This window comes from Myodes glareolus, chromosome 1, assembly GCF_982192425.1.
Source record: "Myodes glareolus chromosome 1, mMyoGla1.1, whole genome shotgun sequence".
NCBI lineage: Eukaryota > Metazoa > Chordata > Mammalia > Rodentia > Cricetidae > Myodes > Myodes glareolus.
The window spans coordinates 127,653,445-127,667,873 of record NC_142026.1 but is presented as its reverse complement, the minus strand read 5'-3'; positions in this window follow the sequence as shown (position 1 = coordinate 127,667,873).

Here is a 14,429-nt window from a genome sequence, read left to right as displayed (position 1 = left end):
AGTGCTATCCCACATCCCATAATGCAGCTGCATTTTCTATTGATTTTTTTCTTTAATGGCTTCACGATGTTGTGTGTTTCAAGGTTCCACGGCAATGGTTACTGACAGCTATTTGAACTTCGGGAAACTTGCTCTCAGCTTGACACTCAGAGGGTGCTAAGGGGGTAAGGTGTGCCTAACTGCTCTTGTGTAGAAAGTGGGCTGAGGTGGACCTCACGAATGCATGTGTTGGTTACCCTTTGCACATATTTCTGGGGTCTTCTAGTGTTGAACAAAGTTCAAATCCATCCGCCTTATATTCAAAGTCTATTAATCTAGTAGGTATCTGGCCACAGTGCCTTCCATGATCAGTTTCATCATCATTATTACCAACATCTTTCTCCTCCTCTGCCACATCATCATCATCAACAGCAACATTTCTCTCACCCAAACATCAAATCAAACCTACTAGTGTGGATTAAGCCTTCTCCAGACAGATCACTCGCATTTCTGTGCTTGAGGGTGGAATGGCCTTTCTTGGCTTCTATGAGGTGAGCCCTTCTTCTAAAAGATGCTTCCGTTCCAAAGACTTACAGCAGGATTTCTCCAAATGCCGCTAGAAGGCCCAAATTGTACAATGGCTACACAACTCTTCTTGTCTCTTGTTAGGACAGCAAGGACAAAGGGGCGGGGCCTCCTCCTGCGCGCTCCCTGTGTGATTATTGGCAGTGCTACAGAGAGGCAGGTGAGACCTAGTTAATTTCATAATGGCAAGGCGTGTAAGCACACGAATTTGTGTTTTTGCAAAGGCTCAGCAAAGAAAATTGATGTAATTGAGGTAGTTATTCATAAAGCAAAGCAATTCATTGATGGATTTGTTAGTTACAGCCTCTCTGCGAAAGTGTTCTCTACGGGACTGCTAGCCAGCTGGCAAATGTTTAGGGGTTAATTAAGCTTAAACTAGATTAAAAGAAACACCTTCTCTATCTCTGTTTTCCAGAGAAGCCGGTCCTCTGCGCTTGGTGATTTTGCTGCCTAGTGCCTCCTCACCGTGTTAAGCCGGAGCTTGGGTGACAGAACTGCATCTCAAACCCAAAGCTGGGAAAACCCAGACTGTCTAGGGCAGCTTTTCAAGCCATCTCCAGGTACCTCTTTCCAAGGAGAGAAAAGAAAAGAGAGGGAAGAAAAGAAAGGAACAGAAAAAGGCAAGAAAATTGAAAACCAGAAAAGTGTCCACTTGTTTGTCCATGGGTAGCTAGTTGATGACTTTTTTTTCTTTTTTAGAATTTATCTTGATTTCCAACATACAAAGCTATTTTAATTGACTTTTAAATCAGCATACAAGCAACAGGTTTCCTAATGGCCTTGAGTTGTTTTTGCTGGCTGAATTCTGCTGTGAGAAGGAGTAAGGCATCTTGGGAGTGAGAGCTTCTCTTGGCTGACTTGTTTGAAATCGCCACCTGGGAGCAGATCTACCCATGGGGCCCTCTGTGTGAGGAGGTGAGAATAATGTCCATGCAGGGCATAAAGGGAGATGTGGCTCTAGTTCAATGGTGGCGCACACCACTCTCCAGGCGGGATCTTGGAAGGCTTTTCAGTGGATGACACTGTGTCATGGTCCTATGGTCCCTTCTCAAGCTTGGTGTAGGGATGATGGAAGCTTCAGTATGTCATCTAGAGCAGGCAGGAGAACTCACACAGTTTGACTTCTTGGAGAAGTCCTCAGTTGCCTACTCGGGGGACAGTTAGACTGCCTCATGCAGCAATGGCAGAAGGGTTCCCATGAACAACCTGACATTTGCTGAGTCCCACCTATGTGCCCGTACCATCTGAGGCACAGGTGACAGGATATGAGCAAATAACCCACCGTTCCTCTCCTCATGGATTCGCCACATAGCGGAGGAAGCAGACCTGAGTGAGGTAATGTCTGAGTCATTATAAATTAGTAACTGGAGCAAGTAAAGGATGATATGAGATAATATACAGAAAATTAACCTAGCAGCGTGTCAGGAAATCGCCCTTGAAACTACACTTTGGTGGGTGATCTCAAGCAGGGGAGAGAGAGAGCATGCATGTGTTCTCTGCACTGCTGTGAGGCAGGGGAGTAGCCCCCAGCCCTTGCAGGCAGAGGGTCTGGGTTAGAGGCTCTTGCTGGGAAGGAGGTTGTGGGTGCTTGATTGGAGTGACTGGTAACAACAGGCTGAGCAGCTGGGGTGAGCTGATTCCAGTAGAGTTCCAGGTTGGTGTACCAGCTGTCGTCCTTCTGAGAGCAGCTGTGGCTACTTGTGAGAGACTCCCAGGATTGGGCCTGTTAGCTGGTGACATCCCCTCTTAGAAGGAGGGGGTGGGGAAAGTCACTGGACACTCACCTGGTGTCAGGTACCACCCCTACAACTCCTAACTACCTGTTAATAGCAGATGGCCTTGTAGTCTCAGGAGGTGCTTGAGTTCTGAACTGAAGGAGAGCGGCCATCTCTACAGCTATGGGAAGTTACCTTCCACGCTGGAACAAGACTTTTGGGGAGTGTGGCTGCCTTAGGGGCCACCCCACCCCAGTAAATAATCCCTCACCTGTGCTCTGTAAGTAAGGCCCTAGACTCCTGACTTCTTCCAGTTGGACTCTGGAGAAACCATACTTTGGTTTATCCTGGGTGCCTATGAGGTGGGAATAAATGTTTGTTTGCAGCTTCCCGGGGAAAAGACATCCTTAGGTCATGCTTAGTTCTCAAAGCCCGACTCTCCTTTGTTCGTTTTCCATTTTTAAAGCCAACCATGGGATAGCCAGTACTTTCAAATCTCTCTGACTTCTTCCAGTAGTAGACAGTTTCCTCTCTGCTTTTCAGGGCTTCTGTGATGAAGTTAGGCCTGTTGAATAGTCTCTTTATCTAAAGCTCAGCAGGGCTGTGTGCAACATAACAAAGTCATGGAAGTGATGTCATATCCACCAGCTCTGGGGATTAGGTCATGGAGTCTACAGAGCCATTTGTAGGTACCACAGTGCTCAAGATGACTTTGGTGACAATGTCACTCACCCTCTTTCCATTTGAGTTTCCTCACCAATCATAGCTTGATGCATAATTGTGTTATAAGTTGATTAATGCCTTTGTGTTGGCAGAAGTTGCTCGTTCATTCCCAGCTGTCCAGACCCAAAATAACCACAGAGAAACTGTATTAATTAAAACACTGCTCAGCCTATTAGCTTATGCATATTTCTAGCTAGTTCTTACAACTCTTCTCTGTTAATCTGTGTATCACCATGAGGTTGTAGCCTACTGGCAAGGTTCCAACATCTACCTCCTCTAGTGGCTACATGGCATCTCTCTGACTCCACATCCTTTCTCCTCTATCTCTGCTTGGAATTCCTGCCTTGCTCTACTCTGCCCTGTTAATAAAGCTGCTTCTTTATTAACCAATGAGAACAAAACATATTCACAGAATACAGAGGGAAATCCCACATCACTTTTGTGTGTACATAAGAGGTTCTCAACCTGTAGGTCACGACCCCTTACGTGTTGAAAGAGCCTTTCACAGGGGTCCATTGGAAAACACAAATATTTACATCACGATTCATAACTGTAGTGAAGTTCATAGAGTTATAGAGTAGCAATAAAACTAATTTTATGATTTGCAGCCCCCAAACACAAGGACCTTGATTAAAGGGTCCCACCCAGCATTACTAAGGTTGAGAACCACTGGTCTCCATCATAGCAAATGCAGTACAAGCGTTAAAGCACATTTCCTTCTCCTGTTGAGCTGTATGCACTGGGAGCCCAGGTAATTTGACTAACACCAGCCCAGTCTCTTAACAGAAGGAGTGGATCCTGCCCATCACATGACTCCATGCTCTCTCAGAGCTCCATGCTACTCTGTCGCTTTTCTGTAGTTTCTGGAGTTTCCTATGTCTAGATCTACACTAGGAATCCGAAGAAGAGGAAACTTTTCCAGAAATCAAATTCAGTCCTAGAGTAGTGTGTTTTTCTGGCCTTTAACTAAAACACACACACACACACACACACACACATACACACACACACACACAAACTTGGCAGTACTAGTAGTTTCTTGGTGGCCATAGTGGGTGAGAAGAAAAGAGAGCGTAAATATAATTGCTGGAGTTGAGTTTGTTCTCCAGATTTTAGGGGTAAATTCCGCCAAAGACTACTTACTTTTCAGAATGCAGGACCTGATGAAAGGAAGTGCACTGTCCCTACTTCTTTAGCCACGAGGACACAATAGTCCTTGCATTGTGATCTCTTGTGGATCCCCGGTACGCAACAGTAAGTTTTTATAAAGCCCCCTTCTTTATTAATATGAATTTCAGCAAAGAACCAACAGCCCTTAAATCCATCAACTGGTCCTAAATCTAAGCCACTGCTTTCTGAGTCGCTTCAGGATCAGTTCCGTGAATGGGCTACTGTGCTTCCAGCTGGGGGACTCAGTACTGCCTCCCCTAAGTGATCATTCTCCCCTAAATCCATCATACTCCCACCGAAGTCAGAACCATAGCCCTTTAGAAACCCTTCACAAGCTATGCAGGAGGGGAGGTGGGGTGGGGGTATCAGCAGAGACCTGCACACTGGCCTTAGGGAGAGAGGTGCCTCCTGCTGAAGGTGTCTGTAGCCTTCCAGCTACCTCCTGTCTGTCCCTCATCAACAGACAGAACCACTTCTGCACCTCATGTTTATCTCCTAGGCATATTTTTAGGGTTAAAATTTGAACAAGAATGCTTTGAGCAGAGTGTATTATTTGATGATTATATCTTATGAGCTCTACCCCAGGACCTAAACCATGAATAATGACTAATGACATGGTCTCCTAGAAAGACATAGAAAACAGAAATATAATATATGCTAGTTCAGCCACACACAGCCAGGCCACAGGCGTTCTTCCCTCAGTTCAATAAAGTCTGGAGGAAATAAAACCTTGTGAAAAGAGATGTCATATCTTATTGAATTTTGGGGCCCACGAGAATTAATTCTCCTCTGCAATGTGTAGGAAACACATTGGACACACCTGTTCATTAAATTATCTTTTCAAGGTAATTCGGTCTTTGTCTTCATCGGTACAGACTTTGTAACACCTCAGGTTCCTCTTTTAGCATTATCCATTTTTACTATAATGTTAAAAATGATCGCAATGACTGGGCTGTGGTGACGCACACTTTTAATCCCAGTGCTTGGGAGGCAGAGGCAGGCAGATCTCTGTGAGTTAGAGGCCAACCTGATCTACAAGAGCTAGTTCCAGGACAGGTTCCAAAGCTACAGAGAAACCCTGTCTTGAAAAACAAAAACAAAAAAAGATGATGATGAGGGTGGTAGGCCCCTTTATAGATGCCACTTCTCAGAAAGTGTTTCTGCTTACTTCTTTCTCCTAGAGAAACATATATGCTTATTCTACGAAACTGACTTCTATTTTCTATCTAGATAGTCGATACGTGGTCTCAAACACTGTTGTCAAGCATATTTTTAAAAGCTGGAAAAGGGGGAGCAAGAGAGACGTCTCAGCAGTTTAGTGTGTTTCATGTGTTCTTGCAGAGGACCCAAATTCAGTTTCCAGGACCTACACCAGGCAGACCACAAACGCCTGTAACTCTAACTCCAGGAGATCCATCATCCTCTCCTGGCATCTTCAGGAACCCACACACACACATAGCAAAAATAACTTTTATTGAAGTTGAAAATTTCACAGAAAGCCTACTAGTAGTATGGAATGTAATAAATAGAACATGGTGAATGAAGCAGAAAACTTAACGGCAATGATTTATTTTGAGATTTCTGTGTTCTAATGTGACTGAGACCTTCGCTTGTGTCAGTTCACTTAAGGCGAATGGCGAAACTTGCCAGTATTAGTACCACACTGCCTCTGCTTTATGGGTAAAAACATGGAGTACTAAGGAGGCTGGGTAATGGCCTAGGGTTGCCCAGTGGAGGGTTCTGGGGATAAAAGTTGAACACTTGCGGCTCAACACTGAATCAATGATCCCCTCTGGGCTGTGTAGTGGCGTGTTGAAGCCTCCTGCGCTTTAAAAGCCAGAGTGTCTGAAAGTCCTTTTCTTTGGGAAAGGAAAACTTCGTTGGTTCAACAAGGCATGCACAGAGACCCTTTGGTTGGGCTTGGTTGTGGCCCTGCTCCTGACAGGGTGTGACTCCACAGCCCTCTCACCACTGGCTGCTGACACTTCAGAGGGCCTGTCAGAAGCCACTTAGGGTACACTTGGGGTACAGGCCCCTAATTCTTCCCTTTAGCTGGGCATGACATGGGGCGGACAGGAGGAGCCTGGGAAAGGGTGAGAGAGCTCCCTTGCACTGTCTAGAAAGCACTGCAGAGCTGAAGGGTGATACTCCCTGAAGCCCCAAGTCTGTGCTCCCTGTTCTGAGCATTACAGTGAGAATTAACAGAGTTTTGCCATCACACCTGGTGTAATGGTAAACGTAAAATGCTGCGGATCCTCGAGTGGCTACAGCAGCGGCAGAAACCTTACAGCAGCTGCAGAAACGTTACAGGTCCCCAAAGTGGCGGCAGGCAGTGGGTAGCGGATCCCAAGAGCAGCGAGTCCCTGCAGTTCCCTGAGTGGCTGCAGTGGGCCACAAGGGGCAGCGAGTCCCACAAGGAGAGACAGACAGATGGGCATGCCATGAGACCAAGCCGCAGGTCTCTAAAGGCGGCCGGTCCTAGTAAGGGAGCCACACATCTGGCGAGAGACAGAGACATGGATAGGCATGCCATTCAGAGTGAGGCTGGGTATTTATTTAGTGAGGTGAAAGGGGAGAAGGGGAGAAGAGGAGGGAGGGAGAGAGGAAGGAAAGGAGGGAGGGAGGAAGGAAGAGAGAGAGGGAGAGGGAGAGAGAGAGAGAGAGAGAGAGAGAGAGAGAGAGAGAGAGAGAAGGGGGAAAGGAAAAAGTGGGGAGAAGGGAGAGACAGAAGCTGCCTCTTCGAGAGGGAGATGGAAAAGGAAGGGACTCAGGCTAGAAGCTGAAGATCAGCTTGCCTCGGCAGATGGGGGAGGGACTGGGTGTGGCTTGTCTCTTAAAGACAGACCATGACACCTGGGAGACACTCACGGTGGTGCTGGCTATGCCCATCACTCTCTGGTAAGACAAAGGAAACAGTAAACTTGTTGGGAAACCATTCTCTTCCCTCTTCAGGGTTTTCGTTCCTTAGAGATAAATATTTTCTATGCATCTTCAACATTTTAATATGAATTTCAAAGATAATCAGAGGTTAATGGAATTGGTATGTTGTCATTTGCATGAATAATAGAACATCCTATTTTTATCTCTGCATTATGGTCTTTCTTTTACAACAGATTTCCTTGATGCTGTCCTGTGAGGTCACAGCCTGGAGTCCCAAACCTGAAGACAGCTTCACCCTTACTTACATGAAGACAATGGTCTTGGGAGACCCAGAACCGTCTCGCACCCAGGGCTTGACGCCTTTAGCATGTTATTCGTATGCTGACACAAAACGTGACCCATGTGTTGATGAGAAATCAGGCCTGGTGGCAGGAGGGGTGTGTCACCACCTCCTTGTACTACCAAGGCAATAGCAGAAACTGATCCTGAGGATTATATCACCTCAGAAAGAAAAGCTTAGAGGAAGGTTGGAAAATGCAACTGTTTCCCTGATGCTTAGCCACTCTTGGCACATCAGACCTCCAGAGTTCAATGGAAATCATCCCAAAGACGTGGTAGAAGAAAAACACCAACACACCTGTTGTGTCAATATGTCTGAGCTCTGCTAATACCCATGCAGTGACCAGAGGATGGTCTCAGGGCCAATGGGATCTGTCACCTGGAACCCATTTCCGGGGATTTTTACCATCCCCATAAAACCTGATGCTCAGACAATTTATCTTTGTTCTTTACAACAAAGACAAAAGAATTTTTATAGTGTTTGATAATCACCAATATGTCCTCTAATTAAAATTTTGAAAAGGAGAACAAACTATCAGGGAAAAATCCCCCCCCATTAGCTCACACTCAAACGATGTGATCACATGTTCAATTAGCCATATCTCTTTAAGAAGCAAAATAAGAGCCAGTAGTTCATTTCCCCAGAATGAGAATTCGTCTTTAGTGACAGATGACAGGAAAATGCAGTGGGACCTTCTGTTCTCTATACTATGAGAAGGCTTGCGTTCTCCTCCAAGTGAAGAAACCATTACCATTGAATTAATCCATAATTCACTTCAACTTGCCCAGCCTATGAGTTATCTAAGCAAATGACTTGTCTTTCTGGATGGAGAGTCTCTCTTTTCAAGATCTCTTCACATAAAGAGGAAATTTTGAGTTAAAAGGAAGACCCAGAATCAGTATTACACCAAGAAATGAGCAAAGTCCATCCTCTTGGACTTTGGAATGTGTTTTCCTTCATAGAAATGGTGGGGACTATGACAAGATTCTGTGGGCTGTCAGGGTAGCCTGTCACGGTTGGTGGTGGATCAGAGAGGACCCTACCCTTCTGTGAGTAGTGGAGGTAACATGTCAACCCTTGAGTTTCTCTACCCGCAAAATCCTGTTAGACCCTGTGAGAGGTGTCAGCCAGCAATTGTGTGAAGTGGACATCTAACAGAGATTTCCACAGAGGAACATGGATTCCAAGGAGGAAACTATAGGGCAACTTTATTCCTTTCGGTTTTCTAAACATGGAAAGAAAATTCGAGCTTCAGCAGACATGTATTTCTGGAATACAAAGAGAGCCCCGCCTCACTTCCACCTCAGCACACTCTGGGTGTTCTATTCACGTCCCTTCCTCAGATCTTCAATCCAAAACTGCACCCACAATGCATTTAGGCATATGAATGTATGACACAGATACTTACGTTCAGATATGTAAAGAATTCGGGAAATGTATAGAGCATCACACTAATAATAACAGTTGACTCAGTAGAGCGGGTGGGTAAGGATGGATGGAGAACACACCTGCAACATGGATAAATCATCAAAGGGGCTTCAGTCTTCTTTGTTTTGTGTGCACATTTTACATGGAGAAGAGTTTGTACCCATTTTTGCCTTGTTTCTAGAAACTGCTGCAGGCTTGCCAATTATTCTCACTCGTAACAAGGAGGCCGGCTGAATGATTCAGATTTTGGAGGTTAGCATGGATGTGTCCTGAACAAAGTATTCTATCAGCGACAAGGCAGTCTGCTGGAGCTGGTTATATTTAGAAGCATTACGCTCTGCGTGGAGTCCTTCCACAAATAGAGAACAATGAGCTCCCTTCCTCCCCTATGGAGAATGCTATCCCCAAGTCTGACTTCTGGCTCTCAATTGAAAGCCATTGTTGCAGGCTCCAAGCAGTCTAGCTGCTGTCCAGATAGGAGACTAGGAAAGTCCCTCCATCCACTTCGAAGGAAGAGCTGATTCTCGGAACCACAGGAAGAGGAGAGGGGGACAAAACGGAAGCTGGCAGCCCCTCCTCCCTGCTTCCAGGCCTTCCTGCTTCCCAAACTAGCCCAGCAGAGCTAGAGGTGGCCTGCATCCTTCAAGCTCCAGCTGAAGGAGCAGTCCTCCAGTTTCCTGAGGGCTCCCTACCACGCCGGGGCACAGCGTGTCTGTTCTGCCCACTGCAATCCTGCACGTCCTTCAAGGCACAGCTCTGATACCAAAACCTTCCTTCAGCTTCCCTCCATGTTCCTGGCCAGTTATCAGTGTTGTCTGGCCAGCCCCCTTACCACACAGCAGTTCCCACGTTTAGGTATGTTCAAGTGGATCTGAAGAAAAATGATGATTGTAAACCCACGGTGCTCAAGTATTCGTCACATGTGACCCAGATGGGAAGGGCTTGGCTCTGGACATGGAGGCTTGGCATCCTGTCAGACTTTCCTGAGGTGGCTCTAGGGATCGGCTCTCTGTCAGGCAGAGGGAAGGTGGGGAATGACCTTCTCTGACTAGCTCTTGCTATAGGCTCTCAAAGCCTCTTTGGTCTTCAGACTAGGAAGGGAAGTGGGTGGTGCTCTTCAGGGAGAGGCCACTTCTGGCTTTGTTAGGGTCCTGAGAGTAAGAAAATCCTCCCTTGGTCTCAGGCAGGCTACAGGGGAACCAGCATCTGGTTAGTGGTGGAGCCTGGAGTCCAGGCACCTAGGTTCAAATCCTGGATTTCCTCATCTACAGGTCAAGAGCCCTGGGCTGCTAATTTAAAGGCTCCAGTCTTCAGTTTCCTTCCCCATCTATGAAGTAGGCCGGGAGCTGGATCTCCTCAGAGAACTGCTCTCTGGGGGGTTTAAAAGCAAAGAGCTTCAGTTAACAGGTGACACAGTATTGAGGAAACCCTCATTTTTTTTTTTAGAGTACTGCAGTAGTCAGAGTTTTCTAGAGGAAAAAAGAGCTATAGAATGAATCTGTCTATCTGTCTATCCTTCCATCCACCCATTCATCCATTCACCCACCTATCTACCCATCTATCATCCACCCATCCATCCATCCATCTCTCCATCCATCCATTCATCTATTCATTCATCCATTCACTCACTCACTCACTCACTCACCCATCCATCCATCCATCCATTCATCCATCCATCCATCCATCCATCATCCATCCATCCATCCATTCACTCATCCATCCATCATCCATCCATCCATCCATCCATCCATCCATCCATCCATCCATCTATCTTGCATCTCTCTGTCTAGAAAGGGGATTTATTAGAGTGGCTTACAGGTTGTGGTCCAGTTAGTCTAACAAAGGCTGTCTACCAACTGAAAGTACAAGAGTCCAGTAGTTGTTCAGTCCAAGAGGCTGATGTCTCAACCTGTCTTCAGTATATTTCAGAATTCTTAAGAAGGAGACGCTAATGCCAGTGAATGAATAGACCTGCAAGCAAGAGCTGGAGAAAGCAGGCCAAGAGAGCAAGATTCCTTTTTCCATGTCCCTTATATAGATGAACAGCAGAAGGTGGGGCCCAGATTAAAGGTGGATCTTCCCATCTCAAAGATAGGGGTTAGAAGGAGTAGGTCTTCCCACTTAAAATGATTTAATTAAGAAAAAACAATCCCTTACAGGTGTCTCCAGTGATTTGGATTTGAATTAATTCCAGATGCAATCAGGTTGACAACCAAGAATAGCTTAAGTAAGTAGGATGAAAAAAATGCAAGATTACCTCTCTCTCAGCACTCTGTCCAGACAGATCACATGAAGATGCAAACCACTCCTAACTCAGCTGACAGAAAGCCTCTGTTGTCTAGCTAACAGGTGAGGCTGAGGTGTTTCTGCTAGCGGCCTTTCTAGGGTTGTTGCCCCAGGAAGATACCTGCTGGGTGTGGGGGATAATGTCCTGTTAGCCCTCAGGAGCTCTTTGAGGCCAGTTGAGTAGTGTCTTTTCTCTCTCTGGCTTTGCCTTCCTTCTTTAGATGTTTGTGTGTGTCTGGCATGAACAATTCTGCTATATGACAGATGTGCACGCTCTGACTTACTCTATTGAAAGTCGTTATTAGTAGGAAGTGGCCTAGAGTTAAATCAGCAATAAGTTAACAGAATTTCTCATTTTACTTGGGAACACTCGCTTTACATAGCTGAGGGCGACCCTTTAGGTTGCACTAATTGGCTAGACAGAGAAGATTAGGAGTAGAAGCTAGTCCCAACCCTTCCTGCTGACCCTTGGAACCACCCCACAAAGCGACTCCATGCTCCATGTTTGTAAATTCCAGCCTTTATGCTGTGAGACAGGCACCAAATCTCATTTTCTGTACCCCACAGTGTAGATCTGAAATACATTCAGTGTGACCCATTTTCAACCAATTTTCTGTGACTTCTGTAATATCCTGGAAGTTTGAACAAAAATAATATTTTGCTTTTGATTGGTATTCTTTGAATCAAAGCTACCATTAGGTAATTTTGATATCTTTCCATCTGATTTAATCACACATCTGCAGCATTCTTTGCTTATATTGGAAAAAATTTGTACAGGGACAAATAAGAAGAGACAAGGACAATATGAACTGAACAGACTGGGAGGGCGAAAGGCACTAACATATGTATCAGCAGCATGTCTGTCTGTAAATTTAGGGAGATTTTTGGTGAGGCATTAAGCATAGTCTCCTATCCATTTTGTAGATGGGAAAGTAGGTGTGAACTCTGCTGTTAGAGAGGCCATGCTTGGTTCTTATTTGTGCTGCCTCTCATTGGAGGAAGTGAGGAGAGAGGGCTCTAGAAATAGGAGTAGGTGAGCTGAGATGACTGGCATCGGATCTATAGGGATGAAGCCAGAACAACTGCTGGTCAACTGCCAGGACAGCTGTGACAGACAGTGGCACTGGTCCATTTGTGTGAGCTGAAACCCTGGGAGGCTGGGCCAAAGCCAACCCCTACTGGGAGGCTCCCTCTGTCAAAGCATTTGGCTTTCTCCTGTCCTGCTCCTGCTGAGGACGTCACTGTCCACTGGCCTCTGTGCTGGGTCAGTGCACAACCCAGAATGATCCCTAATGACACTGGGGAAGGACATATGACCCAGGCTAGTGAGGGGTCAGTGCATTCTGGTGAAGCACAGGTTATCAGAACAATGTGTTCAGGGCTTGCTGGAAAGTGCTGACGGTCATGGGCCCTGGCAGAGCAGACCCCTCACATGGGAAGACAGAGAGACATTTCTCATTAGCTCAGCTCTCCCTGCTCCCACACAGCAACCCATGACTCTGAAGGGGCACATGGAAATCCAGGTCATTGGAAGCCAACCATGGAAAGTCTACAGGTCATTTTCTCAAGGCAAGGGTTTGACTGACTAGCTAAAGAAGGCTGTGTGCTGGGGGAGGGTAAGAAATCACCATGGTTTTGTGGTTTCTCCCATTTCCTGCTTTGCTGTGTGCACGTCTACCACCTGAGTGTCTTTTTTTCACACTGCTTCTCTACTTCTATGTCTGAGCAAATACACCATGGCAGCTTCCTATCCTTTACCAACTTGCCCAGAACCAGAAATGTTCCAGATTGCAGGGTTTTTGATTTTGCTTCGTTTGTTTGGTCATCCTCAGATTTCTTGAATATTTGAAAATGCATCACAGGTTTTAAATTAGAAATTCTCTCTCTCTCTCTCTCTCTCTCTCTCTCTCTCTCTCTCTCTCTCTCTCTCTCTCTCCTCCCTTCCCTCTCTTGTTCCCTATTGTGCCTTTAATATTTTGAGATGGTTCCACAAGTAAAGGCGCTTGCAGACAAGCTTGATGATCTGAATTTGACCCCTTGTCTCTACAAAGTGGAAGGACAGAACCAACTTCCAAAAGTTTTTCTCTGACCACCCCCCTCCACATGTACTTCGGCATTTCGTGTGTTACCCCTGCCCGCATGAAATAAATGTTTCATGAAAACTATTTAAAAAAAGAAATTAGCATTTATTTTGCAGACAACAAGAAACTATCGAGAGATTTCACCAAATCAACTATGTATTTATTGGGTATTTATTGTTTATCGGTAGAACGCAACAAGGAGACACATAGCCCAGAGCCTGGGATTGGGGTGTGGAGTCTGCTGCTCCAAATCACCATCCCTGATCATTTGGGCAACCTATCAATCAGTGAACCATCCTAGACTTTACCTGTGTCATCTGTAGCTGATCCACCTGCCCCATTGTTTCCTACACTGCACAGCATTGTTATAAGGATGATCAGATAGGAATATGCACAATAATAAAATATTCCAGTACCCACAACGCAGAGTTAGGGTTCAGACAATGGCCAATCAGGCACTCCATGTACCCACAGTCTGGACAATGCCAATAGGTCTTTAGAAGCAAGAGGCACAACAACTTGGTTAGTAGCACTAAGGATGAGGAACTTAAAGTCAGTGGTTGTAGCTTCAAAGACAGGAAGCACGAAGAGCGGTACCCTGTGGGTACCAGGGGGATGGGAGGTAGTATTAGGAGGAAGATGCCAGGTTTAAGTCTTGTTAGTCCATAGCATGATTGGGATAAACCTGGCAGGCACCTGGGCATTGGAGATGAGATCCAGTCCATGCTGAGCTGAGTCGAGTTGCCATGGACACATGAGGGATTTATTCTGGGAGAGACATTTTAGGTAGAGCTGCCCATTAAATGAGAGCCTTGGGAAGAAGATGAGGAGAAAGGATAACAGGGAATGTCATTTGGAGACATCATAAGTAAGGGATATGGCAGAGAGCGTTCAGGGGAGCGTTCTTGGAAGTAGGACCAAGAATGCATAAGACAAAGGTGTTTTATCCTTTTAAGTAAAAGCATCTGTGATGGTTATTCTTGGGTGTCAACTTGGCTGGGTCTGAAACCAGCAAAGAGATAAGCTGCTGGGCACGCCTGAAACCGATTCTCTTCATTAGGTATATTTGAAATGGGAAGATTCACCCAAAGTGAGGATGGCAGCTTAGCTAAAAAGAAGCCTGGTGTGGTGGGTGGGGCTTTGCTTCTTGCTTTCTTGCCTTCACATGTTGCTGGCTAGTTCACTCATTCTGTTGCTGCTGCTGCTGGTGGTGCTGTTATGACTACTGCCGCTGCATTTTCT